General features: G+C 37.5%; 1 long non-coding RNA gene across 2 annotated transcripts in view; it reads right to left on the reverse strand.

The window, feature by feature from the left end:
* LOC140002518 (uncharacterized) overlaps nt 1-7,875 on the reverse strand; it is a 124,356-nt gene extending 116,481 nt beyond the window's left edge. For both annotated transcript variants that reach the window (XR_011809290.1, XR_011809289.1), the window contains exon 1: nt 7,821-7,875. This is a non-coding gene — a long non-coding RNA (uncharacterized lncRNA). The remainder of the gene's footprint in view (nt 1-7,820) is intronic.
* Nucleotides 7,876-26,041: the final 18,166 nt, after the last annotated feature.

Consider the following 26,041-nt stretch of genomic DNA (forward strand, 5'->3'; position numbering starts at 1 on the left):
CAACATGGAGAACAGAGATTTTCGGTCTAATTTTCCCATGCCCGCTCCTGTTTTCTATGCACAGATGTGAAACTTTGAGAAAACCACCAGATATCTCTTTAATACACACACACACAGGATTAAGAAGATTTGGAAATACAAGTGGGTAAATATGCACAGGTTGTGACTGTAGATGTTCTGATGTGGCTGCTAATGCTCAGCTCAGGCTAACCTGCACGTTCTACACACTTGCCAGCACTAAGGGATCAGAAACTCTAAAACTCAGTAACTAAATTGCCAATCATTAAAATATCCAGAAAGGTTATTCTGGCACATTTTATAGTGTTACGAGTCATTCTGTCAGCAAAATCAGATGGGAATCTGAATTTCCTCTAAAGGAATTTCAACATGAGAAGCACATTTTGGGTTCTTTACCTTTGGCTTTCAGAGTGTTTCTGTCACAAACCAGCCTCTGTTTCTTTGTTTGTTTGTTTGGTTGGTTGGTTTTGTTTTCCTTTTTAGAAAAGTTGTGGAGGCTACAGCTATTAACATCTGGCTTCAAAGAAAGCAATTTCAGGCTTCTGTGGCTCACAGCACCAGGGGTTTCTTTTGTTTTGAAGTTAGCCATGATACTCTGAGACACATCATTGCCCACTTGAACTGGCTTCCTTTTCCCCAAACCCAATGTAAGACTGACTTACAAATCTGATATTGAGAGAGGAAATGGGTAATAGAACATGAAATAGTGGATACTAGCAGGGAGCATGTCTCTCCCTGGGAGAGACATGGAGAGATACAATACCAGAGAAATGGTTTGTCTCTATTTTGGGATTGATGCCTTTGAAAAACAGGGATTTGTAGCCCATTGTTTGTCTGCTGCTGGTACAACAGTCCTGCTTCTTTACAAACAGACACTGGAAAAGCTGTCTTTGGGACTTTTTATTTGAAACAGTATGTGGTAAACTTCTGCCTATATATATAATAGTAGTAATCTCAGACAAGCTGATCTTGTTTTTGTTGTGTTTCCTGTTACTGCTTCTAATTTTCCATTCATCTGTGTGTCCTCAATGGTGATTTATATGTGAGAGAATAACAAGACTTCTGAAGTTTGGAAAAGAACCTGTTATGAGCATGGTTGTAGTTTGAGTTGCCTACCAGGCTTTTTGTCTTTGTATTAAAGATGCTCTGGGGAGGTGTGCGACATGAAAGAAAGAATCCTGATAGCCCCTGTATTTGACATGAACCGGAGCCAATATTGACTGAACTTGAATGGAGTCTTTCAGCTAATGTCTTTTTATGCCACGATTTAGAATCAAAAAGTGAAAATAATAAAAATAAATAAACAAATAAAATGTACACCTGCACACTGGTACCTAAAACCCCTCAAAACCATGACTATTTTCTCAACTCCCTACCTTTCTCACTGGGGTTGTGGGATTCCTCTTTGCTACAGCCCAGATAAAAGTTGGTACCAAAGTTAGAAATTATAAAATTATATATATATATATATATATATATATATATATATATATATATATACACACATATATATTTGTAGTGAGAATAGGAAGTTGTCATATTTTGTTTGGAGGGGGGAAAGTTGGTTCTAAGACATGATCTTTCTACGTGTAGGGTTTAGGAGAGATTTAAACAGAGATTTAAACTGTGTTCTTCAGAAGCAGATTTCTGAGTAATTGTACCTGTAGGCACAAGTGCCTGTGTCCAGCCAGCCAGCCAACTGTGATGCAGCCCAGTTTGTGTGCTGCTTCTTGAGATTCTCCAAGGCCTAATTAGAGGAACACTGAGTGCATGAACTAACCCTAGAGGGCTCTCCCGACTCAGAAACAGACTGTTTATAGAAAAGAAAGGATTAGAGTATCAGAGAACCTTTTAGGTCAAGTTATACATATACATATATATTATTTTTTTTTTTCTTTTGAAAAGGAAACACCAGAATTTTGTGGATATATCTTTATACTTATATGTGTGTATTGGCAGGAGTTTTTCTCAACATTTCTCAGTTTGAAGCATAGTTAAGAAATATTTTGTGTTTTACTAGGCTTCCTTCCTTCCCTATTCTTTTCTGATTTATTCATAGGAGAGTATCTTATGAAACAGCAGACAGGACTTTTGAATACATTTGGCAAAACTGTTGACAAAATCATAATAAATTATTAAATGTCAGTTGATGAGATTCAATTGCCAGAGGCCTTTGGTGGACTTATAAAAATAACTGTGAATAGGAAGATGCAAAAGCAATATATCTTCACTTCACTCTGATGATCTTCATGATTAAAAAAAAAAAAAAAAAAAAAAAAAAAAAAATCTGTGATAAAATAAGATCTGTGATGAGGGCTACAGACATTCAGAAACAGCTCATTATGTGTAAATGGGATATGAGACTCTCAAAACCAAAACATCTAAGTTAACCTTTTTAGGCTCTTTGACATACAAACGTTGTATGACTCTGGCTCTAATGACAAAGTAGAAATGGTCTGTTTGTCCATATGGGACATGTATTTAGCAGAAAGCTTTAGAGCCAGTTTATTTTAGAGCCAGTGTAACAGCTGCTGTTGTTACTCAGTGTACAGTGTGTCCTCACCGTGAGGGACTGTGGCAGAGGATGATATAGCATCCCATGGCAAGGAGCCCAGAGTTTATAGAAGCAGCTACCTCACTGGAGCACAATTTTTCCCCAAATTTTGCCAGGAACTATGGGTCAGCCAAGGATCTTTCTAGTTCAAGAGAGGAGTTTCATTCAAAAGAAAAGATGGCTATATTTTGCTGGCTTGCATCAAACCATTAGAAAATGGTAACACGTTGACAGGACTTGATGGTGCTAATGAATCTTTCAAGTGGTGGTAAGTTTATTGCTTAAAAAAAGTAGTTTAACAAGTAGTAGCAGTTGCTAAGGTCATGGCACAGAATAAAAAGATAGGATAGAATGAGAAGAGGGGTTGGAGCTGAGGTTTTGTGTATCTGCTTCTATCTCCTTCACTAGCATATCTTTGAACTAAAGATAGATGTTATTTAATATATCCACACCTTTGTAGCTGTAGGCCAAGTTTATATCCTGTTAATCATATTCACCTACACGATAACGTACTCCTGGTACAGTTTTATGTACTGGGTAAGTTTTCCATATCTGCTGTCTGTATCTTCAGTTAAACCCTTGAACTTAAAAAAGTGCTCTGATTAGAGCAATAGTTCTGTAGCATCAAGAGCACTTTACATTAAGGATTTTCAAGTGAGTAGTTATATGCTAATGATTATAATCCTAATGAAGACATTCTGTTCTGCTCCTTCAGATGAGAAAGCCCTGGTCTCAACACTAAACTAGTTGCAAGCTTTTATTTTTCCTGGCATTCTAATTATATATGAGAACAACACAGTGCTCCTGGCATCTCAGATGGAAATTCTGCTCCTTTTTTAAAGCAAAAGATGTCAAGAAAATGTTTGCAGCCAAGCCATAGAATCCCACATTATTATTCAGGATTTGTTTGTTTGTTTTAGAAAAACCAGGAAAGTAATAAGGCCAGGCATATTATCTTGAACCAATTATAATGGCTGATCAGAGACCACATTAATAGTGTGGTTAAAGCATTGAGGAGAGCGTTGCTTGGGTACTAGTGTACTAACACCAAACAAAACTGCAAAATAAAAACAACAAGCTGAGTGGAAGAATTCTTCTCAACTTTTTCTACTAAAGAATATCTTAACAACAAAGTTCTTATTTATTTATTTATTTGTTTATTTATTTTCAGAAATATGAGAAATTCTTCAAACGCAGTGGCCTGGAGTAAAATACTCATAACCCTTTTACCTTTTGAACTGTTAACACTTAGTTACTATTCACAGGTGTAAGAAGTTGTGTAACACTTGCAACACCAGAGAGGAAAACTTCTCCGCTGTGTGGCAATTTGTTCCCATTAAAGAGGACGGTGCCATACATAAAGCAGTAGGAGAAAGTAGCTCTTGTCATCTCAAAGTTAGCTGAACCCAAAGAGAATGATACTTGCTGCTGGAGGTTAGCGAGTCAAATCTTACTGGGGTATAACAATAGAGTAAATCACGACATTAAATCTAAAATCCTATTAAAGGAAGCATTTTTCTAAAACATAAGGTATTTGTCTGAAATAATAGCTGGCATAGGAAATAACATGCAATCATAGTCTGATCTCTTGAAAGAGATAGGAAATTTGCTGGTAAGGGATATTATTTCCCAGCTTAGGAAGGGATTGATTGGCAAAAGGAGCTCATTCATATGCAGCCTTTTAGAGGTTACGGTTTGAATATGCAGTTCTAAAAGCTTTGCTCTTTGCAAATGCCAGTAGAAAAGAGCAACCAGAACTAAGATTAAAAAAAAAACCTTGCAAGCTGCAATCTTGTAATCATTTGCTCCTAAAAAAGCAGAAGAGACACTATGAAAATCTAGTTCTCAGGCATTTATATATATGATTTTCTTCATCTGTATGCTACCTTCCAGCCTCCAATCCCATCTACCTTTCTACAAGATAATTAAGATGCAAATACCTTCCACTGGTTAAAATACCATGCAAAAAAGTATGACTAGTGACCAAGTAAAGACTCAATTTCTGAATGACCCAAGTCAGGTGCACCTTTGCAAACCTTACTTCAGGCTTTTATGCTATTACTGCATTATATATATTTCCCTTGAGACTGTTAGTGCTTTGGCAGTTACAAATCCAGCTTTTGAGAAAATCCTCCTCATTCTTGTAACTCCAAAGAGGTCTAATTGGTCTGTGTTGTAACCATAAGATATTTTTTAAAGACATGGTAAGGAGATATGGGATGATTAGTACAGGTTGCAGGTATTTCATTGCTAGATTGAAATATGCCTCCTTAGAATAGGCAAAAAGGGAGTTTTCAGAAGCTTATAATTCTGTGGATTGTAGAAGAGCAGAAAATTAATATTCTGAGAGATTTCAAGTCTTTGCCTCAAATAATGAGAGAAGACTAACAGTTAAATGTGTGTGATTATTTATTTATTTATTTACTGTGGTTCCATTTCAGTCTATGCAGACAGAATATAATCTTTTTAATTAATTTGCCCTGAAGCGTGTAGAGCACTTTGGAGGAAATTAAGGGAAAGAAATAAGCAACTGTCCCCTACTCTTCTTGTCCTTTTATTTATCTACAAGAGAATAAAATAGAATAGCATGTTGCCTCTGGAAAATGCCAATACAGGAAACTTCACCAAAACTATTTATAGCTCTTTAGATGACCATCACCTTTTGCAAGATACTTCTGTATCCCTGTGTACTGACTATATCATTCTCGCTGAGGTAATATCTTTCTACTCACACTGATTTAACGAACTCCTCACAAAGGACCATTATTGGACACCGGTGGTACCGCAGAATATAAATGAAGAATTAGCAGGTTTCTATTTCTCTGTCTCAGACTGGTAGATCTGTCTGGGAGCTCTATTCAGGTATCACAACAGGTTTTTTTGTATGTGTGTCTGTACTTATTGTAAGAGATTTTAGACTTTGTGAAATTTCAGCCACAACTGTGATAAATGAGTTCTTGGAACTGGGGTCAATTTTCTGGTTTTCGGCAAAGTATTCTCACTGCATATCCTTTAATTTCATACAATCGCTCCAAGACAAGACAGAATGGAGCTGAGACCCTTTATAAAAACTGGTTATTTTGGTCTGGCAAACATGACAGACAACATTGCAGGTAAGGAGAGCAACCTCAGGTAAAACAGATTAAAAAGGCAAGGACACTTGGAACACTGAACTGATGTGTGAAATACTTGTTTTTCCTGCTTTGATTTGCACTGTGTAGCCTGTGAAAATTTAATCTTGGTTCCCAGATTATCATACAAAAAACTAACATGTCTTTTAGATTAGATTGTGTGAGATGGGGCACAGATAAGATCCTGCATGCTCCTCCTGAAGAGGTAGTATAAAAGATTATTAGTCCCTTGAGTCATTTCAATCTAGGCAAAATAATATTCTGAGAACCTTTTTTAGTCACCTTCACCAAACCTTGTGTGCAAATGTTTCTCAGTAATAAATGGAAACAAAATTGAAGTGCACTCAGTAAGCGGTCTAGGGAGAGAGTGACTGTTTTTTGTAAGATAATCCATACAGAACCTGTGTCATTTTCACTTGACACCTCATCACATTACTGTAATACAATGTTTGATAAGAAAATATCTCCTCCAATGATCTCGTCACTGTCTTTGAAGCAATTTCCTCTCTTTTATGTCCAACTCTGTATTTTCTGCTCACCTGATATTTTATTGCAAACCGCACTAAGGATAAGAGTGGGAATGAAACAGCAAACATGGGCTGTAACACAAAACGGTTATAAAACAATAACTCAGGCGGCCTTGGAGAGGAAAAGGAAAATACATATTAAATCAATCAGAGGTGACTTTGGTCAACAAGAATGGAAAACAAGTTCTTGTGGCTGAGTCTGGGATGCCTATCAATCCCTGGTTCAGCACAATGCTTTTACATGGCATGCACTCTGATTTACTTATGAGACAGGCAAGGCAGCAGGCAGAGCTCGTGAATCGCAGCAGTCTATGCCTGCAGTTTGAGCCATGCTGATCAACACCACCCGATGATTTTGATGATTTGACCCAGTGATTGTGTTTTTTGAGGGTAAGTAATCAAATTTCAGAACACTCAGTGGAAATGAATTTCAAATGGTATTATTTTAGTTCCTTTCAATGCAAAACTGAGCAGGTTCCTTTTTTTTTTTTTTTTTTTTTTTTTTCTTTCTTTCTTTTCTTTTATCTTTTAGCACAACAACAACAGTCTTTGCCCTTGGGGACCTATTTTAATTAATAACATTCTGTGGTTGCACATCAAAGAGCTGGAGAAAGAAAATGAGTCAAAACCTGAGCTTTTGGACTGTAGGAGTTGCTTCATCCTGTTAAAATTGCAGGAAATGAAAGTTGTTTATTCCTTTTCCTTATATCCATAAACTATTCCAGAAGAGTCCAGCTGAACCCAGTTGTTTGTTTCTGACAGATCGTTAGCAGCTATTTAAGAAATTCGTAAGAAAATGGATAAGTACAAACAACTTTTTTCCTGGCTATCCCCTGTCCTTTTCCAGCAATTCACAAGTTATGGACATCCAGGCATATCCACTTTTCTAAAGCTGCTGCAAGCAAGAGTAGGGGTCCAGTAGGACAAAATGACTCCAACCTGTTTTTCTCTGTAGAACATGACCCAAGATCTGGATGCCACAACTCCCTTTGGAAACTTAATCTTAATTAAAGCAATTTAATTTCCACTTCTGCACTTCTGGACAGAAGGAATGAATATAAATCAAAAATTTTTATGATTATTATTATTTTTTAAATTTACAAACATTATTGCATGGTTGTCAAAGAAAACATTGCTGGGGTTTATAAATAGTTTAAGGTATGCAGCAAACATGATATTGTTTTTGAGGCACAGGGAAAGCCAAATTCATCAAAGTAATTTTTTTTCAGGATATTTTTAAGAGGTCACAACTCTGATTCACACTTTACAGGTGTGAATTCAGCAAAACTATAAGAAAGTAAAGTCTTGTTTTCTTTTTCATGCTCAACAAGCAATTTAAGTTTTCCTTCAGTTAAAACTAAATAATAAAGTCATTGTTGAGCAGACTGTGTGAGTCCTTTTCATGTTATTACAAGAAGCCAAGTGCTCATTGCATCATAAAACTTGTCTAGAAACCACACCATTAAACAACTTCTCTTATACAGGACAAATATTTAGATTTGTGCTATTCACAGCCTGAAAAGCCAGGACATCGGCTCTTTAGGGACAATCAATGTATAAAACCACCCTTCAAATCAATTACTCACTCACATGAGTTGAAAGTCTCCAGAGAACTCTTTGAGCAATCTTGCTCCCAGTATGTTGCAAAATCGAGTGGGTAATGTTTGACTAGAAAAGCACACGGATATCAAATCACTGTATCTAATGGCAAAGGCATTCTTTTCTCAAAAGGAAGAGTAATTGTAGTCCTTTTAATTTTGTTTCAGAGCAGACAAACACAACCTCTTTTAGGTTAGAATGTAGCTGCACTCAGATGAAGTTAAATTCAGTAAGAATTAAGTGTGATAACTTCTCTTTTGGCCATGTGACTTTTCAATAATTTGGAGATTATTTATTCATATGCTGAGAACTGGACAGCCTGGACCTTTTATTGCTTTGCATTGCCTCTAGGCAGTACACCTACCTTGAAACATTCACCTGAAAAATTTTTCAAAACAGATCTACATGTATCTGTACAGAGATGGATATAGGTGTGTGTATGTTATACACACACACATCTCCAAAACCTCCAAAAGTAGCTGCAGGTGGGGTGGAGTTTGCTGAATTACTTTGGATAGAAGTGTTCCTGGGGACCAGGACTGAATCATGAACCTACCAAAGCAGAAGATGTTTCTCTTCTTTGTTCAAAAGAACAAGGCCATTTATTATGCTAATTGCTCGATACAGTTTGTGCTGCCAGGTAGATTACAAATGTCCAACCAATCAGTCATATGTTCTCCTATTACCTGAATACAGTCAAAACTTGAACAAGACATCCTAGAGCTAATCTGCGCATCAGGAGGGTGTCTGCATGAATAACGCTGATTGAAAATGCTTCTAGCAGGAACAAAAGATTCTCTTCCCAAATTGAACAAGATTCTTTTTTAGCTCAGTTTCCTTTTAACCTCTCTGAAAATGACATTTAGATTCCTTTGCCATCAACAGGGTTATGATGTCCCCCATCATAAGAGCTGACAGGAAAGACAGAGACATCCAAAGACCCACATCCTAGCTTTACCTCTGAAGTGTTTGCAGAGATTTTGCCTAGTTGACACTCTTTCTGTATTCTGCATAAAATTATATGCTTTTATCCCATATCTGTATATATATATAACTTATCTGACAGATCTTTCCAGATACCTACTTTGTTTCCAAGAAACAAATGAGCTCCTTCTATTCCCCTTATCCCCGCCTCTGTGAGCATTAAAAAACTTGAATTTCATGCCATTTAAGGTTGATTTCTCAGTTTCCCTCTACATTTTACTCTCACTGGATGGCAATCTGTCCACCACAAAAGCGTGTGGATAACTTCACTGGCTTGTGTCAAAAACTAAAGAATTACTGACTTTTGCAGCCTGGCTGTCTTCAGTAACACTAACATTCGATTATCATTTTACTTCAAGAATCCATATCATATTAGAATGGTTATTATTGAAATCTCAGTTTAGTTTGGGTAAATTGCTTCAGTTTTTTTATACAATGGAATGGGATCCTGGTGTTGGAGTATTTTAATGACAACTGATTTTTCTCCTTTCAGGTAGCTTGGATCCCATATTTCATTCCCTAACACTACTTTTAGTCCTTTACCATTTGGGGCTTCAGTTTATAAGAGAATGGAGGATAAATCCCACCTGGTTCATTTTTTATGGCTCTAGAATGATACATATATATGTTGGGACAATATATATATCCCCATAGCGCTATGTAAAAAGATCGATTTCTATGCCATGATCACATATTTACCAGTCTAGTGTTCCATACCCATTCAATACATACTTTTTCTGTATGAGTAGTTATCCCATTTTTTCCTCATCAGAGGACAGAATTTCCCATTTTCCTTAACATTTAGTTTTAATTGTGTGCAATTTGAAAGAACAACTGAAATCCTGTACACTACAGTGAAAATCAATTGTAATACATTATTACATTGTTTGCATGTTGATATTTTTGTAAATTTCTCATTTGTAATCCATAGACAACCAAATTTGTCATCAACTAATCCTTTGTACAAGTTTAATTCCTCACATGAATGAAACAGGATGTGAGTCAATGCAGAGTGTGATTTCTTGAGTGTTCTTCATTATAGTTATCATGCCCCAAGCAGCTTTGCCAATTCTTGCAGAAATATTTGATGTTCCATTTCAAAATTCCAGCAACTTCTGACTATTGATTAAATGACAGTCTGGGGGAAGGAAAAAAAAAATAAAAAGGAAGAAATGAAAGGATAAAAATTTAGTGCTGTTGTTATGAAAATCTTGACTACTACCTGAAGATTCCACTGCTTCCTAAAGGTTGAAAAGAATCTTCCAGGGCTAGCATGCTCATGTTTATGCATCCTAGTGGCAATAAAAAAATTAAGATTGCATGAGGCTTTCTGAAAATGTAAAAATAAGCTAAGCAGAATCTGTATAATCTAGGATTTTTGATTGATTTTTGATTACCATGTCAGTGTTAATCCAGCTCCAGTTGTTATGGCATTATCTAGTGTCAAATAATATTTATTTCAGCACTGCTTTTCCACTTCACAATATATTACTTATTTCTCACTATTTGACCATTTCTACTTTTAGATTTAAAAGTTTGTATAGTTCATCTGTAATTCTTTATGTGGGTGAGAAGTGTTTTTTGTTGTTTTTTTGTTGTTGTTGTTTTGCTTTGCTTTTTTTTTTTTCAGAGTATAAAGAAAAACCTTCTTTCAAAGAAATTCTCTTTCTCTTTTAATTGAGAAACACATGGTAACCATCCTATGTCTGAACACTCCCATTTGATTGGTGTGATTTTTCCTAAGGGCAAGTGTCCTTGGTTGCAAAAAAGTACCAAGTATTTGTTTTAATGGACAGATCAGGAATGTTGAAAGCACATTCAGAAAAAGCACAAGATTTTCTCATTAATCAGGAAGCTGTGAGGTTAAGTAAAATGCAATATGCTTTCAGAGTTTGTCCAACAGTTCAGTTTTCACCTCAGCCTTCTGCTGATGGAAATCAGATTAAATTTCTATAAGAAAAACAGTTGCTCATTAAATGAGTATGAAATAAGATTAGTGTAGCTCATGCCCTTATTCATTCCTACACTTACCTATTCTATATTACAGTCTTTTCAGTACAAAGTCTTGTTCTCACCTTAAGGTTTTAAATAGAATCATAGAATGGTTTGGGTTGGAAGGGACCTTAAAAAACATACAATTACAACCATGCTGTCATGGGCAGAGACACCTCCCATTAGGTCAAGTTGCTGAGAACCCCTTCCAGCCTGACCTTGAATGCTTACAGGGATGGGGCATCCACAGCTTCTGTGGACCACCTGTGCCAGTGCCTCACCAACATCAGAGTAAAACTACCCCTTGTCCTGACACTACACCTCCTGACAAAAAGTCCCTCCCCAGATTTTCTGCAGCCCCGTTTAGGTACTGGAAGGCCTCTGGGACATCTCACTGGGGCCTTCTCTTCTCCAGGCTGAACATCCCCAGCTCCCTCAGCCTCGCTCCATAGGAGAGCTGCTCCAGCCCCGAGCACCCTCATGGCCTCCTCTAAGACTCATTCTAATACTTCTGAGTCCTTCTTGTGCTGGGGGCCCCAGAACTGAATACAGGGCTCCAGGTGAGGCCTCACGAGAGCAGAGCAAATGGGGAAAATGCCCTCCCTTGCCCTGCTGCCCATGTTGCTTTTGATGCAGCCCAGGACACAGGTGGCTTTCTGGGCTGCAAGTGAATATTACCAGCTCATGTCAAGATTCCAGTTAACCACCACCCCCAAGTCCTTCTCCTCAGGGCTGCTCTCAGTCCATTCTCCTCCCAGCCTGCATTTGTGCTTGAGATTGCCTGACCCAGATGCAGGACCTTGCCCTAGGCTTCGCTGAACTTCATGTTTCACACAGGCCCATCTTTCAGGCCTGTCCAGGCCCCTCTGCATGGCATCCCTTCCCCCCAGCTTGTTGTCATCAGCAAATTTGCAAAAGGTGCATACAATTTCACTGTCCATGTCTCTGACAAAGTTGTTAAACAGTGCTGGTCCCAATACTGGCCCTTGAGGAACACCGCTCTGTACTGATCTCCACCTGGACATTGAGCTGTTGACTACAACTCTGAGTGCAACCATCCTATCAGCTGCTTACCCGTGACAGCTAAGAACAACAGCAAATTCCCTATCAGAAGACTAGTTGCCTTTCTGGAAGGTAAACTGCAGCTAGAAGCGATGAAAAAAAGACTGGGTGAGATTATCTGGGTAACGCTATACAGGAGGTCAAGCAGGATGATTCAGTTTTTCCCTTCTGCTTCCTTTTTGATTTGTATCCATGAATTTTGCAAGACTTATGCAATGGTAGTAATCACTACATAATCTACATCTACATAATCTTTATCATGTGTGCACTGCTCTGAAAAAATTTGCTGCAGCAGATGGCTTTGTTTCACTGCCTGTCTGCAGAGTTCACATGCAAATGTGTCACTTCTAATATTGTCTGCGTCATCTAAGGTCATTGGAATTACATAAATAACCTGTCTGTTATATATTCTAAGCATTTATCATCTTTTGGAAGGCTGTGGAATCTTTGTCTGATGGTTCTCAAATCATGTTGAAATCAAGCATTGGGATAGGAGCAGAGTTAGGATAAACTACTGCTGGGGCTTGTTGAGAATTTATCTGAAATTTTCAAGGGAGCCATGAAAAAAAGCAGTCTAGTCCTTCATTTCTGTTATACCATCTCTGCTGTATGCCTTATCCAGAGCATTATTTGAGCTTTCCTTTCCACAGCACTATAGAGTGCTCCTCAGAGATCTGCATCTGAAAAGACAAGCATTTTATTCCATGTGCATAGCAGTGGAGTGCACTTGTCTGATGGCTGGTACAATTAATTTAGCTAAAGGAAATTTATTTTAGATGTTTGGTTCAGTGGTTTTCACAAATGAAATGAAGGATAAAATTATTTTCTTCATGTGTTAGTTAGGAAAAAAAAATCTTTGTTTTCTTTGTATTAAATGAAACTTCTACCACAGTCAAATTAAAGTGGGTTTATGTGAAGTGGTCCTTTTCACCCACATTTTCTTGCTTGTGAATCAAGGAAAGCAGCTTTCAGACAATAATAATAATAATAATAATAATAATAATAATAATAATAATAATAATAATAATAACAACAACAACAACTATTCTCCTTTTCCTTTGTGACTGGTTTTCTTAAGAGGTCATATGCTCATCAAAAAAAAAATAAAAATGAGAACACGAAATATATGTCAGCCTGTGAGGCAGATGAGATCCGATTAATTACTAAAATTGATATTTGGCTGGGAAACATTCAAGAAAGCATGAAAGTCTTACTAAAAGAAAAGAAAACATAGAAAAAGAATACATTTCATATTCCTGAGTTCAGAATTCTTACATTTAACTTCCTTCCTTAGATTTAGAAAATACACTAGGTGATCTTCCATGGTCTCTTTTTCTCCTGATTCTCAAAACTTAAGTGGTTTTATTGAAGTAGTGCTGTGTATGCTTCAAGGAAGCACACCTCCTGATGACATCAGCATTTTGGTAAGATGGGATTTACAACAGATTGGTGGTAAACACCCGCCAGGGGTGTTTTAGGTTGGATATTAGGAAGAACTTCTTTACTGATAGGGTTTGTGAGGCATTGGAATGGGCTGCTCAGGGAAGTGGTGGAGTTACCATCCCTGGAGCTCTTTAAAAGATGTTTAGATGTTGAACTTAGTGATATGGTTTAGTGGAGGACTTGTTAGTGTTAGGTCAGAGGTTGGACTCGATGATCTTGAGGTCTCTTCCAACCTAGACAATTCTGTAATTCTGTGATTCTGTATTGGTGGTCAGAATGAGACCTTTAGATAAATGCCTTCGTTGTTTATATCCAATATACTTATCATGAAGTAATGACATTTTTTACTCAGCCGTGATCCCCATGTGCTTAGATCTAGATTGTCCTCCTCTTGCTATATTATCTCTTACTATCCTGATGTACACTGTAGCACAGATTCATCTCATCTTATTTTAGGCAAATAACTGACCCAAATAACTGTGGTCTACGTGATTTGGGTTCCACCCACAGGCAATGGAGAGAGGTAAGTGCCAGAAGAAATGCGAAATCTTAAGAGGGCTGGACTGTCTCTGCACCAACTGTAGAGAAACCCTATGACAATTGGGCTCTAATATAATTGTATCTCATATACCAATATGAGATATGTCCTAATACCAAACAGACCTTCTACCTTAAGTTTTAATGCCCCCCCCCCTTTTTTTTAAATTATTTTATTTATTGATTTATTTGTTTGTTAAACTGATTATACCACTTTCAAAGTATTTTTTTCTTTGTACAAGTAACCCTTTGTTACATCCTCTCTCTGGAGAAATGTTTATGGCTTTTTGGTAACTTTTCTGAAATTAACACCTAATTCTAATCAAAATATGTAAGAGATTGGAAGCAAAAGGCAAACACAGAAAAAGTTCTGAGAATTTCTCTTAGTGCCTTGTAAAATCTCTTGCTTTCAGTCTGCTAAACTGGTTGCAGCTCCTACCACCTAATGCACTAAGTTTATTAGAAAAATAATCTTGAAAATAGAAGATCGTTTTTGTAGTAAAATTTGTGTCATTATAAAACAAGTATCTTCATGCTTCAAATTTAATCTCTGTTTGCAAAAAAAAAGTATTGCTTGAATTATAATATTTGGCTATTCAAATCAAGATATATTCCTCCTCCACCCTCAAATGGTATGAAAATACTGTTGACATCATCTAATGAAACATGCATTTTGAGCTTTGCGTATGTTGCAAAAGATGCATATTTTGATAGGGTGTTAACGGTTTGTTTCTTTGCTCTTAATGTTTGGGAATTTGCAGCTGACAGAACTAGATATCTTGCTGTGCCTGAGCAAACTCCAAAGAATACTACGTAAGGTGTCATGGATGTTTGTTTTTGTTGTTTTGGTTTGTTTCTCTCTCTCTCTCTTTTTTTTTTTTTTTTTTGTTTGTTTTTAATCTGGTCTTATCAACCTGCTATTCATCCTAGCAGTTGTCCTTAAACTGGTTAGCACAACCCATCCTGCTAGCTCCTACAGAGCTTCAGCAAGCAATTTCGTTAGCATTGAATAATTTATGTAGTGTAATTTAAAAACGTAAGCCAAAGAATACTTTGCATTTCTACCATGGAGTCTATCTCTAGAGCACTCACTATTTTCATCAAATAACATCCACGAATTTTGGATGATGTATTTAGTGGACTAGATATACTGCCAATCTGAATTTACATTGGAAAACTCCATTCAAGATAAAAAGTAAAAAGTATCAGGTTTGGCATGCAGCTGAAGGAAGACATGTCTTTTTAACCAGCAGACAAAGACATATTAAGATTTAATATCTGGAAAAGAAATCTAGGAAAATTCAGACCTATAAATAAGTCCGAATATTTTTTACAGGTATTTCAATTAACCAAGGGAACATCTTAGTAAGGAATGTGTGAAATTCATTGTCTCTTGAAGTCTTTCACTGCTGAGGCTCCAAGTAAACTATGTGGTGTGGGCTTATTCAAGTGAGACATAGGATAAAATATTATTGTTTTTATCATTTAAGTATCAGACACCATGATCTAATCTTACCAACTGAGAAACATTCAATCAAAATTTTAAAATATCATTAAATATACTGGTATAATAAACCAATACTGAAAACTTGCCATATTTTCTCTCCATTAGCTTGAGAGTGTGATAAACATATATTCAAGCAACATAGATCTTCAAACTGAAGAAAGATCTCTATGACTTTAATGTCTTTTCCATAAAACTCAAATTACTCACTGTTCCAAATATCTGTTAAAATTATTGGAAACTGTCATTTATCTCATCTAGTAGCATTACCCACAATAGCCACCCTTCCTGTCCCTGTACCTACTCAGAAACTCAACCTCTCAAACAAAAACAAACAATTGTGGTTTGCTGGAATAAGTCTACTAAAATTTACCCCAATTATTCTAAAATAGCAGAGCAGACTGAAAGGACAGGACCATGCACTCTCCTGAAGTCCCTGTGAGCATCTGTGGCACAAAAGCCCCTGAAACAAAGAGCACCTATTAAACTCTACTGTCATTTATTAACTTCCTCTGTCATCAGCCATCCATGACTAGAAGGTTTGAGGCCCTGTAAACCTTTGTTGACCTTTACTCATCATGTTTTCATGAGATCAGTCACAGAATAATTATGACAATCTTTCTTGCTCTATTTTTCATTAATCTACCCTGTCAAAATTTGAAAATCTTCCTCCTATATAATTTTCCTGACTATTGTCCTGTATAATTGGGTGGTACTATTCCATATGGTCTTTGTAAAATAAAGACTAAATATATAATGTCATTAAACTGCCATAAAAATGATTTTGAAAATGTAAAAATATACTTTTGTATCAAAAGCAATTAATTAGGTCTCGCAAAAGATGGTAAACTGGGAATGATAGTGGGAAGAAGATGAGGAGTAATATCCAATTGATCTTATCTCAGAAAGTGATTCATTATCAAATACAGTGAAGAATACTTATTTTTTTTTCTTTTTCATGCCAAGTAGCTGTGAACAAGTGCACTGTGCAAAGAATTCTTCTACGAAAGGTATAAGGATATTTTAAATAGATGCTTTGAAATGCCATTTACTGTCAATAGCACGTAGAAAGGTTAAGATGAGAAGAGCCTTCAGTAGAAACCCACTCCAAAAGGCACTGTTTGAAAGGAGGAAGATTTGTGAGGTGTCTAGAGTCTCTGATGCACCTTACAAGGTATGCTTGTAGCAACCACTGGAAAGTCATGAATGCTCTGAGTCTGTGCTTTCTAATTTCTTATACATTTCTTCTGGTTTTGTTACAATAAGCATAGGCCTTTTATACTGCTCAAATAAAGCCTGATTTATCTTGCATGTGGTTTACAGTGGGCCCCAGTGACAGACTTTTAGCACATATAGAGAAAATGGTGTCAGTGGCATATCTTTCAGGCTTTCTGCCAATTGAGACAACATGAGTATTCTGGAAGCTTTAGGACATTTTCCCAGGGAATTTCAAGATCTGGGTGAAGAGTGAAAGCCTCCCCTCTCTATCTTGGTTAACACATCACCAGCAAGGCTGAGAAAGGAGCCCAGTAATACACAGCAGAAGGAAAAACCCATATTGCCACAGTAACTGCCAGCAGCAGTGTCTTTAGATCAGATTTGCAGAATTTAAGCTTTGAAAGATGCACCTGAGGAAGCAAGTCTGAGATGTTTCCTGCCTCCAGTGATGAAAATGAAGCACCTTGTTTGTTTTTTTCTTCCTCCTCCTCAGATTTTCCTGATACCCACACAATACACTGTGTAACCTGCAGCACCGTGTGTGCAATGGACACACCACATCCCTTTCAATGCTTTAAAGATAGTGAGCCACCCTGCGTTAGTCCTCGCTCCTTGAAGTATCCTCTCCTGCTCAAGTTGCACAAAAAAAAATAAAAAAAAAAAATAGCTTTACCCTGAAAAGCTTTCCCTCCACTTCAGACCTTGGTATACCAATAAAGATGGTATGTGTTGCAATGGTCACTATGGCATTACGATGGAAGAAGCCTTCACATAGAAAATGTTCAGGTACTCCAGGCTTTGAGGTGGCCCAAAGGGTTTGCTTTCTTCTAATAAATTATTTGGGATATTGTAGGAAGAAAGTTGGAATCAAAACTTTATGAGAAAAGAAATGACTGCTCATTCATTGCTACCTGACCTGTAGAATTACTATGCTGTAAGGCTTGTTTGATTGATCAGTGTTAATATTTTATGGAAAGAGTATTAAAATGAAATGAGAGTATTTGCTTCTTTGATACCTTAGAGATATGTGGTTAACACATACAAAATACATACAAGAGTAGATGGGATATCCTGATCAGTTCCACAGCTTTTGGCTGAGTACCGTGTGGTCTGTTGAAGATGTAACCATGCAACCAAAGATGATGACAAAAATAGAAACAGTGGAGAAGAATAAGCTGTATTTGCAGTTAGTGCTCACTTACTTGGCAAACCAGTGTGGCTATAGTCAGAGGATTTAATATCGCAGCTTTAGTTTTGGCATAGCAATTTATTTTTCTTTTAAAGTGAATGTCAAACAAAGGTGTTCATAAAAAAAAAAAAAAAAAAAAAAAAAAAAAAAAAAAAAGGTATTATTCAAAGAGTGATTAAACAGCTTTCAGCAACTGTATCCCAAGTCATCTCTGTCGTTCCTGCAGGTGTGTGTATATGTATATATCTTTTTTTTTTCTAACTCCTTATGCAGTCAATCCAAAAGCCACGTTGAAACTATGCAGCTGCAGTACCCCTGTGGAATTCTGAAGACCATAGTATCTGTGTATTCACCACATTGTCCAGCTCATGAAGTGTTTTTGTAGGCCCATGACAATGCCATTCTATCTGTAGCATTGCACTGCCCTTTTCTCACACAGTCTGCCAACACGCCTCTTGTGTCATCTGGATGGCCCCATAACCACTATTGTATATCTGGAGGTTGTGAGCCTGTCCATACAAGATTAACTCAATTCATCCCCATGTGGCAGATCTGGTGTGTAGGACATGTCTCTTCAAATATAAAAATTGTGTTCCCTATGAGAGAAATATCCATCTTTTCTCCATACCCACCTGAGACCCTGCTTCAATATTCTTCAACCAAACTGATCTTGATCTAAAATTAGATTTATTGATGGCCATGGAGACACCACCCCATGGCAGTGTGACAAGGCAGCTCACATACGGGTCTGCATCCAGGGCTTGCTCAGTTCCCACAACTCTTCACCAAATCAGTAGAGTCAATTGCATCAAAACTCCATGCAGCAGTCCTATCAGAAGAGAAAAAAAAATGAGCCTTGACTGCAAGAAACAGTTTTTTATATACTTTATAGCCCTTTCACCTTTCACAGGATAATGCATAAAGTCTTAGCACTGCTTTACTGAGTGTCAGCTCCTTTGAGTCTGAGTGAGTTCAGTTTTCAGAATAAGTATTTCAGAAACAGCCACTGATTTGAACACCAAGTCTGGCTGTTTGGTTTGAGCTGTGTTAGTAGGTATCTTCCACTAGACCTCAGAAACACTTGATTAGATATTAACTGATGGCAGAGTAGAAAAGTCTGACAGATTTCTGAATCTGCTCAGATCTCTCTTAAAATAGGAATTACAAAAGAAAATTCAGATGTCACAGCAGGAGGTAGAGAAAGCATTTCTCTGAACATTATGTTTAGTAAGTGCCTTAATCATAGAATCACCGAATGGTTTGGGTTGGAAGGGACCTCATAGCCTCCCCAGCCTCCTGCCATGGGCAGGGCCCCCTGCCCCCAGCCCAGTCTGTCTCCAGCCCCATCCAGCCTAGCCTTGGGCACTGCCAGGAATGGGGCAGCCACAGCTCCTTGGGGCAGCCTGTGCCAGGACCTCGCTGCCCTCACAGTGAAAAATTTCTGAATTTCTGCCCGGAAGCTAACCTAAATCTTCCCTCTTTTAGTTTAAAGCTATTACCCTTGTCCTGTTGCTATATTCCATGGGAACAGATACTCATTGAATAAAATCAGAACATAAAATTAGATCTAACCAAAAGATTTCTGTGGATTATTCTTTGGAATGAAAATACATTGGAATGTGTGGAGACCTACATCTAATTCCAAAAAGTACCTAAATATTTAAATTTAATGTAATTGAAATGGAACTTTTTCACTGTTCAGGTTATAAATATTTCAATGTTTTGTTTTACATTGACTCATTTCAGAATGTTTTTTATATGAAGTTATTTTGTATTCTGTTACTTATTTTTTTAACTAAACAGATACATAAGCATTATATAAACATATATATGTATTGGACATATATATTTAATAATTTTGGTTTGTGCATACCCATCATAAAAGTTCCTTTTCTTCCCATTCAGAAGAGCAAAAATGGAAAAACAAACAAAAAAACAATGGGCAAAAGTGAATTTAAAACTAAAAGGAAATCAGGTAATTTAGATATTTCTCACTTAGATACAACACATTCTTCTGCACGGTGTGATCCTATCTAAAAATAAAACGATTTTCTTCCTGACAAAGAAACAAATTCACATGCTGTGAACATCCTTTACCCCTCTTCAGTACAATGATCAGATCAACAAACCCATTCTCTGCCCTAATAAATGGGACGGACTGAAGCCAGTTGTGAGCTTGCCGAAGGCAATTTCTTCATACTTGGGCTTGTCAAAAAGTGGATCTGTGACAAGTGGGGTTATTTGGACTGTCCGTCAAGAAATATTTCTAAACATTTTTGCTAACATACCTTCAGCACGAGAACCACCAGGAGATATTAGAGATGGGTCTCTGTCTCTGAAAGAAGACTTTCATAACCCAATTTAGGACTCCTAAGCCCTACTTTTGCATTGATAACTGGGTTAAAATCCTCCTCTTCCCTCTGTTCCTTCCCATATTATCTAGACATGAGAAAATCCACTCACAGATGCATGAATCTTATCCTTGCCTCATGCCTGGGAGTCGTTTCAGAAGCTTCATCTCTGGGAGGGAGTTTGCGGAAAGATCCAATGCTTATTGGTGTATTCCATAACAGATATTTTGTTTCTCCCTATTCTTTATAGATCAAGGTCATTTGTAAAATAAACTTTGGATGGTGTCAAGGGTAAAGAATAATGTCTTTATGTTTCCCTCCATGTTTATTGTTTTCACAGAGTTCAGAAGATACAATATTCATTGCTCATCCTTTGGAGTCTCTTTTTGCTATTTCTTGACCATATCAGCACGTTGAAGTCACAGAATTACAGAATCATCTAGGTTGGAAGAGACCTCCAATATCATCTAGTCCAACCTCTGACCTAACACTAACAAGTCCTCCACTAAACCATATCCCTAAGCTCTACATCTAAACGTCTTTTAAAGATCTCCAGGGACAGTGACTCAACCGCTTCCCTGGGTAGCCCATTCCAATGCCTCACAACCCTTTTAGTAAAGAAGTTCTTCCTAATATCCAACCTAAACTTCCCCCTGGCGCAACTTTAGCCCATTCCCCCTTGTCCTGTCACCAGGCATGTGGGAGGATAGACCAACCCCCCAAAAAATAAGTTGCTGGTCAATGAATAAAAATCTTTGCCAGAAAAAGTTCAGAATCACAGAATCATCTAAGTTGGAGGAGACCTCTAAGATCATCTAGTCCAATCTCTGACCTAACACTAACAAGTCCTCCACTAAACCATATCACTAAGTTATACCTAATGTCAAAGGCTCTGTATGGAAAGACAACATTTTACCAAGCCACCATCGGATCCCTCTAAAATCCGTTTCAACATGAACTATAAATAACTTTTTTTTTTTTTTTTTTTCTGACTGCTACCTTTTTCCCTATTAGCACAAAACAGATTAAATGGGAGGAAATTTTTGCACTGGTCAGCGGGAGTTGGTTTGGTGCAGGATGCTAGCAGCTACCTGCTACATCTCTAACACTAATCCATGGAAAGGTGAAAAATTGGCTCACTAATGCTTTGTAGCTCTTGTGTACAACGTGTGTGTAGCCTTTGGCTCTTGTTCTGCAGTAGCCACACTACCGAGGATACTTGCCATCAGTTCCTGGCTTACATGGTAGCTTTTTGGCTCAGACAGTAATCTATCACAACCAGTATTTTATCTCAGAAATTTTGAGCACTTTTGGCATTGCTTACTGAATAGGATGAGAATGTTTCAGCCACACTATTGGTGCTGACTGGCATGTCACACATACCTGCATCATATGCCAGGTACACAGGCATGCTATCCTCTATTTGGATTGCAACTGTCCTCTTTCATCTTCAAAGAGTGGAGATTTAATCTTCACAGGAATAAATTAAGGTGTTTTGTAGTGCAGCTGTGGGAACAGAGAGCTGGGCATGATTTTACATCTGGCAGCACCATCACTCAGTTGTCCAGCCTCAGTCTATGCTGTAAATAATACTTTGATTCCCAATATGACTTTTCAGACTTCCCATGGTTTATGATGACTTGTCTATCAAATACTTTGTATTTAGTGCAGACTGGTGCTACCTGCCTATAGTTTTCTTCTAGACAAACATTTCTGTTGGACCTTGATGAGTTTAAGCACTCTTAACTGCATTGAAGCTATAGCCTGGGAAAAATGTGCATTGGGATGGGGTGCTGAACATTAGGAAGTTATTTAAAGCTCACAGCTCAGTGCCTGAGGCAAGCACCCATGGACAGCAAGGGCTGACTAGAAAGGGCCTGATATCTCTTTCTGAGAACACCATGAAGCAAGAAAAACAAATCTCAGGCTAGGGACTGCACTGGTCCCTGCTGAGCGAAAAGTCTGAAGAAGCTTTCATTTAAAACTCAGTACAAGAGTCTGCCTGTGGTATTTGTTGGATTAAAAAATTCTTTTTCCAGAGGGAGTCTTTTGTGTGAGCTGGTGATGGCCATGTACATCAGTATCAAATCCCAGGACAGGCGAAAAGAATGGCAGTAATTTCAGTTTTATTTTCAGGAAAAGAATAGAGGAAAAGTGGCTGCAGCAGCAGGGAATATTAACTTGTACCTTTAGAGGTCACTTGATTACAGCACTGCTGAAATTAAAATCACTTCCTAAATTAACGTTTGATCCTGTAGAGAGTTTAATTTAGGTAGATTTAAGTGAGAGGCTATGGAATGACCTCACTTCTAACGGCAAGCCACTGCCTAAGAATGGCAGCTGATTTCCTTCAAACTGCCCTAAAGTTTATACAGCTGTTGTGCCTTTGATCTGAGAGTCCTGAGTGCCTCAGAGCATGGCCACGAGGAGGAAAATATTCTAGAAGTCAGTAATGTTTGCTCTACTGGATAAAAAGAACATTAGTCCTGGCAATAAATCAGTCAGTTTTTCACAAGTACATGGGATAAATTAGATTCATGTTCAGGAGAATTATTAATTTATTTTTTTTTTAAGAATGTAAATGGTCTTAAAATGTAGAACTTGCTCCTTGTCCATTTTTTTTTTTTTTTTTTTGATACACTTAAGGCTAGAATCATGTGTAAAATTATTGTGTATGTCCTCTCAAGATGACGTAGTCCATCTTTCTGTCCCAAGGAACAATCAGGTATTACTTCTGACCATGTCAGGTATTTTGCTCAGCTTACTTTCAAAGGATTCCAGTGATGGAGATTTAGCAATGTTCCAGACAATTAATTTCATCATTTCATTATCCTTACCTTTAAAAGTTCTTCTTACTAAGTTCTTATTTGCATTGAAGCTGGCTAAAGCTGATACGGTAACAACAAAAGCACTCTTACAATACCCACAGAGGTACAAGGTGAAAAAAAAAGAAAAAAGGCAAAAATGGCATTTAAAATTGTTAATTTAAAATTAGAAAGCACACAGGCAGCAGAGAAGCATCTTTATCCGTAAGTGCTCTGCCATGAGCCAGGTCCTAATACGATTAACTGCTTTATGGTCCAGGTCAACAGTTGCTGAGCTGCTGAACCTACAGAATGAAACAAGTTGTCATGTAATAAACGAAGTTTGTTCCTTTATAAGGCAGAGAAAGCTTGTAATATGGCAGGAATTGCTGCTAGTGCTCATTAGATGGCACCCTTCCTTTATGTTAGGAAGGGAAGGAACAGCTTAGTTAGAATTCACTACAGGCTCTCTAGCAAGCATAAATAATGAGATTCTGCCCACTTGTTGTCATCAGTAAGTTTTTATATTAGTTGCTATGTCGACCCACCACCCACACTGAATTCACCTCACTTGCCCAAACTTTCCCTTCAATACCAATCCAATACTGTTCCCACTTCCAGCTCAAGAATGACTCACAATGCTGCTGTCAAATGACAAAGGTGAGCGTTATCCTCCCCCAAGGACACGTCCAAATCTCTGTGGGTCAAAAAGTAATTCCTGGACAGAGTTATATAGAGAGTGTTCTCTGAAATATTTACGATGAGAGAGAGACTCAGTCAATGCATATTGCATATTATGCAATATTGCAGATATTATGCAATATTTCAAATATTTTATATAATAATAATATATATTAATATAATATAATATTGAAATATTATGCAATATGACAGAATAATAAGCCATATAATAGTCCAGAATAATAGGCCATAGCCAAAAAGGGCTTTAGTAACAGTAGAGAGACCTGAATTGTAATGCAACATACAATGTCAACAGAAAGGGGTCAGTGTCATGTTTGAAGAGCTTCAAAATCATATAAATGACCTTGGTGATTTTTGTTTGTTTGTTTTCTCATCAGACATTAGACATCAAACTCTGTTTTTAAACACTTCATGATTTTTTTTTCTTACTTTGTCATTAAATAAATGTCTTTAAGTTGCCCACGATAAGGGCTTTTTATTTTCGGCCTTTAATTTTAGCAATAGGAAACATTCCCTTTTCATTAACTGAAGATTTAAGGCCTACAGTAAGCTCTTTTAATTGATTTTGGAAGTCATCATGCCTTTAACTGACTGCTTAGCCAGTTCATGATTTCATTGCCAACTCTTTTGTTTGGGAGCGGGGAGGTCCCTTCTGTTATTTAACTTGGTAAGCCAAGTTGTTAGCTTGTAAATCAGCTTTGTTATTCCCTTAGATCTGAGTTAAGAAAACTTAGTTACTAGAACAAGAGCAAAACCAAAACAAACACTGTGGTATATTAACCATTAATTCTTTGTTTAAGACACATAGAAATTGTTATATAAATTTGCTAAGAAACTGATTAGAATGCAAGCCAATCACAACCAAAAATATATCTCCAGTTTCATGGTACTCACAAATGACGCAGAATTAATGGTATGTGAGGTTAGGAGTCCATGCTTATTAGAAATCTAAATGATGTGCTTTGTAAATTTAGTGGTGCACCTGATATGATGTTAAAATGAATAAAGCAGCTGACATTTACTAGTTGGAAATGTAATAAAATATGATGTTTCAGTACTTACATTTTAGCAATTCCCAATTTGATGCTTTTGCCACCGTAAATTACTCTGAATCACTTAATTCCTCTGAACACCTGCTCTGCAGTTTATTTGCAGACATTTTGCCACATGAAAGTAGTGCTCTCATTCATCTGCCTTCCCATTTGTACTGGTGTGAACCTTCAAGCTCACAAAGATGAAAGGAAAGTGAAGCTGGCTGACCTGCTCCCTGCCTTAGTGTTATTAACTGCTTTTATTATGTTTGTACTTAAGGACTCAGAAGTCCTTATTGTGCTTGACATTGCACTAAGAGGAGCAGACAGTGCTGCTTCCAAGGAGCTTATAATTTCAGTAGAAATGTAACAGCCAGGATGGAGGGAGAGCTGTAACACACAGAGTGTGTCAGAAGCTGAACTTCTCTCATTTCTACCTGATATTTTTTCAGTTAAGGGTTTCCTTATTGTATGTGTGTGAGCATGTAGAAACAGAAGAGAAAAAGGGAAGGAAGGAAGGAAGGAAGGAAGGTGGGGAACTGCAAGGAGAAGGAAGCACTGAGCGATCAAAGGAAGAATTGGGGGGTGAGGGGGCAGAATGTGAGAAAAGTGCAATTGCACACTGCGCACAGGTTCCTGGATTGAGAGGTCTCCACTCAGATGGGTTCCAACTAATTAGGCATTTCACCAAGATACCCTATTTAGGGACCCAGCTGCCTTGCATTTGCTAGAGTTCATGACTAGAGATGGATACCAAAGATCTCAGGCTTTCAGGGTTGCTTCTCTCCCTCTACTGACAATGGACCATTTCCAGAGTGACTACAGCTGCCTCACGTGAATACCTAAAGTTAAATGGTCTCATTCCAGGCCATGGTGTTTCCAAAGTGTGTGTGGCTTAGCTGAAGTTCTCCTTGGTGTCATCCTATATGCACCAGGTTATTTGGAAGATCGATGACCCTAGCTAATAACTTTTAGAACTTCATTTTTCTACTGACTTTTTGCTTTGTTGTTTCTGCCAGATGGAGAACTTGATCTTTCTTTATCTAGTTGCTCTTTAATACCCTAACAACACGTGGTGGAGCCTTCTGGAGATAGGACAGTGTCTGAGTGTAGCATGGTACCTGTTGATCCCTCAGCATCAGCTGAAATTGAAAACCTGCAGTCAGTTCCTAGACAAATGAAAAAGAAAGCTTCCCATTAACACTATTTGTCAGAAGTCCTTAGATTCATATTTTCATTTTAGCCTTATTCATCAACATCCAGAGGGAAAAAAGCCCCACCAAAAAAAAAAAAAAAAAAAAAAAAAAAAAAGAACCATTTTGATTAAATGAGGTTTGACAGAACTTCCCTCAAGAATGATGATTTTAAAACCATATAGAAAAATGCTTCTAAAAA

The sequence above is a fragment of the Anas platyrhynchos genome, chromosome 4, assembly GCF_047663525.1.
Source record: "Anas platyrhynchos isolate ZD024472 breed Pekin duck chromosome 4, IASCAAS_PekinDuck_T2T, whole genome shotgun sequence".
NCBI lineage: Eukaryota > Metazoa > Chordata > Aves > Anseriformes > Anatidae > Anas > Anas platyrhynchos.